Below are 6,193 nucleotides of genomic sequence, written 5' to 3' on the forward strand. Positions count from 1 at the left end.
AATTTTGTCGTCAGTAGCTTCCGTCACTGTCAGGATGATTAATTTTCCTACTTGTTTTACAACAAAGGGTTGTTTATTAAGGTTTCTGTAATTGGGGTGTTACAAGGTTCACGTAAATACTAAGGACTGTTGCACCCGATCATATGACACAAAGAAGAGATTGTGCTCTGACTGCGATTACCTGGACATAAACAGCTCATTGCCGTCACGGTTTGGCACACTACGAAACGTGAATGTTTATTATCTCGTTTCTTGCTCCCACGGAAGCGCATGGTCACCCATTTCTTATTTGTTATCCTAGAATGTAACCAGTATGGCCGCTACGTCTACTCTGTAACAGGTGCGGAAGCATAATAGTTTCAGTTGCATGAAACAGTCAATGGCAAAAAGGGACATCAGTGCAATTCGTTGACTGTATATAATATGTCAAGTAAAAGAAAGCAAAAATTTATATACCTAAAAAAGCAACCTTGCACAACTGGAGAAGGCGTGCTGTCCTACCTACAATGATTTTCCATTTCTACGTAAATAACTGCTTAGTGATAATGATCACGAAACACTACGCACCATAATGATTCGTGCACGACAGCGACGGACTCAAACCTGTTTCCTGATATTCTCGTTGTATAAGGGGCGTTCAATAAGTAATGTAACACGTTTCTTCCTCGGCCAGTTCCGGTTGAAAATACGCGCAATTTGTTGCGCGATTCCGTTGAATATTCCCGCTTCTATCTCTATAGTTTTATGAATGATGTCTGTAACGGAGGGGCGTTCCAAGCAGACAGCTGTCATTGTCTTTCGGTGGAAAACCAGAGCATCGCAGATATTCATAGGCGTCTACGGAGACCTGTCAGTGAAGAAAAACGCAATGAGTCTCTAAACATTCTGCGTGGTGTCTGTTTGTTCTATATCGTGTCTCCTTACCACTTTCGCGCAACGACGCTCTGAGCGTGTTTTTTAGGGAATTGACTAGTTTGAACCTGGGGCCTGTTGCTGGTAAGGAGACGCCAGACCACGCATGACATGTAGAATTCAGAAGAGTTCAGTGAGACTAGCGCTGATATAACCAAATACTTAATGATTTCAGCGTCAGCTCCACTGCACTCCCTGTAAAAAAATCTTAATACTAACTAAATTTAGTGGAAAGGGTTCAAGGCTTTCCTATTTTTAGTTAGCTGGTAAATTAACGTCGAAAAAGCAGTTAAGTTTACCATTGGAAATTTTATTCTACTCACAAAACATTGTTTATAAATTGCACTATCGATAAAAGGAAATATTTTAATACAGGATGGTAAAAACCAACTGCGTTCAACAAAAATGTGAACGAATATTCCCTGAATGGGTTTCCAAGTTCTACAATGGATCGAAGGATGACCTATGCCATATCACATCTATAATCTAGGTTTAAATTAAGTTTCACAAAAGAGAAAACTATCAAAATGGTCTACAGTGACCCTCAATTATCTTTAATTGCTTATCTAACTTGTCGTAAATTACAGTGGCTGATGTGGCTTCTCAATAACTGTATAACAGAAAAATCATCGCATTTCAAATTTTTACTTCAAGTGGCAAATGTGAACACCATGAGCTTTAATTGACGATCGACACTAGTATTACGCAAAAAGGGGATGTAACAGATGAGACTTCTGCAGTTCTGAGTGAAGTCTTATGCGCTCAAAAATGTGGCATCGTGTGCGTTCATTACCTCGTTGGTGCTCGTCAGGGGGTGGCGGGCAGCACAGCTCCGTTCACCTTGCCGTCTCCGAAGCAACTCTCCTCTAACTTCTCCTTACTACAATTTAGCGAAGTTGGTTAAAAAAAACTATCTGACCAATCAGGGTCTCAATGTTAACGTTAAGCTCCGCCTACAAAAATTCTGTCTATCCAATGAGAAACGTTATACTTTTCGTGGTGGGGCAATGTTTTTAAAGTTTGCAACGTAACAGAGAAGCGAAAAAGTTTCATGCTAAAACTTGCAGCTGGTGTGGTCCTTTTAGCGTTATCGTAAGATCTATACTGTTCTTCTGGAGAGCTCTATGTTTTAACATGGGCTGGGGGGTGGTCCTAACGTAACAGAGACGCGGAAAAGGTCTCACGCTAAAAACTTGCGGGTGGTGTAGCCCTTTTTGTGTTATCGTAAGATCTATACTGTTCTTCTGGAGGGCTCTAGCTTTTAACATTGGCTGGGGGGGGGGGGGGGGGGGGGGTCCTAACGTAACAGAGACGCGAAAAAGTCTCACACTAAAAAAATTGCGGGTGGTGTGGTCCTAGCAGTTAGCTGGCGACGTGGGTGTCCGTCCGTCCCTTATCGTAGGGCCTCCCAGCTTAACACGGTTCTGCTCTCGGCTTCTGTTCTCGTTTCTCTCCTCGGAACTGCGTCTGTCTCACGGTGGGAAGGTATGACATGCATTTAAGTATTCTTGTGTTAGTCTGTGGCATTCCATTTGCTCACTCATTACTCGTATTGCTTTGGTTAATTTAATGTCACGATTTTTCGGAGCTATGTGACATACTACTGGATTTGCTTATCATGTCAGGGTTTTCATGGAAGGTGTTGGATTTGCCTGGCACCTTACAAGTCGTTGGGCGAGGCATCTGTAATCATTGCAACAATGTATCGCAAAGCTGTCCGATCTCCCGCGTGCCGGGGGGACCACATACAGCTGTGACTCCTGCAGTGCTGAAAAACAGAAAAAAAAAATGCAGACGAACTGCTCCTTCCAGAATGAGGTTTTCACTCTGCACCAAAGTATGTACTGTTATGAAACTTCCTGGCAGATTAAAACTGTGTGCCGGACCGAGACTCGAACTCAGGACCTTTGTCTTTAGTGGGGAAGTGCTCTACCGTCTGAGCTACCAAAACACGACTCCTGCCCCTCGTCGCTTTACTCCTGCTAGGACATCGTCTTCTACCTTCCACACTTCGCAGAAGCTGTCCTGCGAACCTTGCAGAACTAGCACTCCTGGAAAAAGGATATTGCGAAGACATGGCTTAGCCACAGCCTGGGGGATATTTCCAGAAAGAGATTTTCACTCTGTAGCGGAGTGTGCGCTGATATGAAATTTCCTGGCGGGTTAACTTCTCCTTCTCCATGACAACGCAAGGCCTCACAAAGTCTGCACACACGCGAGGAGCTCTCAAAACTTCATGGGATTGTTCTTCCTCATTCACTCTACACCACGGATGTTGCTCTTTCTGACTTACATCTGTTTGAACGAATGAAGGATGCATTCCGCGGAAGCAGTACGTGGATGATGGGGACACTGCTGATATGGCAAGACGTCAGCTGCAACGTCGACCAGTAAAGTGATACCATGCGGGTAAACGGGCCCTCCCAGTAAGGTGGCGTAAGACTGTCACTTTAAACGAACATTATGTTGAAAATAGGGTTCTGCAGCCCAAACGTTGAGGAATAATATGGTCTATTGAAATCCGGAATAAAACGAACCTGCTTTAGGAAAGAAATGTTGCATTACTTTTAGAACGATCTTCGTATGTGGACAGGAAACTTACTTAAAACCTATCTTCAGTGGAGGCTCCAAATTGCTAACTGTATTTCATTTGGTGTCACCTTATCTGTTGTGAAGTCATCGTATAACCGTCTCATGAATCAGTACTGAGAATATTACGCGCCAGTTGTCAAATGCGTGATGACAAAACGTGTTTCGGGACTGCGTTTTCCCATTTTCATATAACTAAAACTAGAATACCATTAGAGACAGCATGTTTGCTGCTAGCTTTTTACTTTTGACGGTGCGTAATGTCACAGAAGTTTGAAGCGTTTGATAATGTGATAATATAGTCGCGAAACACGTTGTGGTCAAAAGACCACACGTTTAACAAATGGTGCGTATTATCCTCAGTAATGGTGTCACTTTTCTGACTATAGACCTTCCTACAGACGACTGAAGGAGAGCCTGAAGGCAAGGACATGTCGGTGGCCTTCATTTTGGTTGTGTGGTATTAGCAAAATGGTATTAGCGAAATACTATTAAACGCGAAATCAATTATTTAAATTACACTGATAGACTTCACAAAATATCGGTAGCATTATATTTCACAGAAAAATAAAACCTTTAAAAAAATGAAGTACTAAATAGCTCTTTTACATGGTGACGTAAATGATATTAGAAGAAGTCTTATCACTAGAAGAATAAATTGTGTTTTTCCAGTAAACGCTATAGTAACGCTAGTAAAGAAAAAGGTATTTCACTTACCATAACAACTCACTCACAAATGTTGTAGAGGAGTTATTAGTTATGAAAACACATTAACAATGGCTGTCGAAGACTTCCGGTATAAGGAGTCACCCTCTTTCTGAGCACGCTCAAATCAAAGAGGGCGAAAGAGTATACAAAGGTTTCGGGCACCCGCTTGCCCTTGGAGGTAAGAAACGCTCTTAAGAGGCCGAAGACTCAGCAGCGATCAACGGCACGAGGATATAGAAACCACTGGATTAAATATACATAAAAAATATAGAAACCACTGGATTAAAGATATGTAATGTTTATCCTCATGACATGCCTGCTGTCACGACGATCTCTTCATAAGCAAAAGATTCCGGATTAGTCCCCTATTAGCATCTCCAATAGGGTACTGTGAAGGGGAATGTGATCATGAGAACAAGATGGAATAAAGAACGAAAAGTTAAAACGAAGGGTAATGTTCTAGAAGTTGGAGAAAGAAATGTCGAATGAACATGGTAGGGAAGGTAGATGATCTGAAAAAGGAAAAGGAAAGGCGCAGTCTAGTAACAGTGGAGCTTAGTAAAGTGATATGGAAAGAAAGTAAGTATTTCTAGCCATAAAGATATAGGGTAATATCAATAGCAGCAGAAAATGTTACGAATACGAAGGCAGTGCATTAAGTGAGTTACTTACTGCGAAGAGTTCAGTAACAGTGTCGTTCTATCAGAATCGACAGCAAACCAGCACTAACCACAATCGTTAGGATTTACAAAGAGACGTCACAAGCAGAAGATGAAAAGACAGAGAAAGTACCGATGTATGATGATATGTAAGGGTAATTCCATATGTAAAGGGCGATGAATATCTAATAATCGCGGGGGACTGGAACGCTGTAGGAATAGAAGACGGAGTTACGAAAGAATGTGGGTTTGGAGACAGGAATGAGAGCGAAGAAAGACTACTATAGTTCTGCAATAAGTTTCAGCAAGTAATAGCGAATAAGCTGTTCGTAAATCACAAGAGGAGAAGGTATGTTTGAAAAAGACTCAGAGACACGGGAAGATTCCGGCTGGACTACGTCATGGTCAGATGGAGATTCTGAAGTCAGATACTGGATTGTAAGGGTATCCAGGAGCAGATACAAATTTACGTCACAGTTTAGTAGTGATGAAGACTAAACAAGTTAAAACAACCGTCCAAAAGAATCAATGTGGAAATAAATGACATACTGAAGTACCAGGGAATTATGATATACGTTTGAAGTTCCCAAAGGCTGCAGATACTGTGATGGTGAATAATACAGGAGGCAGTTCAGATGAAAATGGATGGAAATCTCTAAAAAGGGCAGTTACAGAAGTTGGACAGACAAATAAAGGTACAAGGAAGGTTATTCGGAGAAACGATCGGTAACAGAAGAAATATTTCAGTCTACCATCGGAAGAAGGCAGCACAAAAATATTCCAAAAAAGACATGAGTAGAGCGCACACTAAATAAGCAGTGCAGGAAGCTAAAGTGAAATGGTTGCAGGAAAAATGCGAAGAAATGGAAAAAGAAATTGTCGGCAGAAATAGATCAAAAATTTTTTCAGGCGACAAGTCATACTTGGAGAAATGCATGGTAGACACTGTGCTGTCTTACAATATATTTATTTACATCCGGTTTTGATCATTGATCATCTTCACAGTGGAAAATATTCTGACAACTTCACATGTCACACATGCTATTTAACCAGAAAAGATGCCATAGTTGAGTTGAAGACATCATAAAAAGATACTTCACGTCATAATACCCGCTAAAGCACACAAATAACACGGAGATTTGAAACCACGAAATAACCTACTGTTGTTGTACCTGAGTAAGGGTGCTGTCAAATGATCTCATTTTTCAATGTTTTCTGTTTCCTTAGGCCGGTATTATGGCGTGAAGTATCTTTTTCTGATGTTTGCAAGTCAACTGTGGCATCTTTTCTGGTTAAATAGCATGAATGACATGTGAAGTTGTCAG

This window comes from Schistocerca americana, chromosome 4 (assembly GCF_021461395.2).
Source record: "Schistocerca americana isolate TAMUIC-IGC-003095 chromosome 4, iqSchAmer2.1, whole genome shotgun sequence".
Taxonomy (NCBI): domain Eukaryota; kingdom Metazoa; phylum Arthropoda; class Insecta; order Orthoptera; family Acrididae; genus Schistocerca; species Schistocerca americana.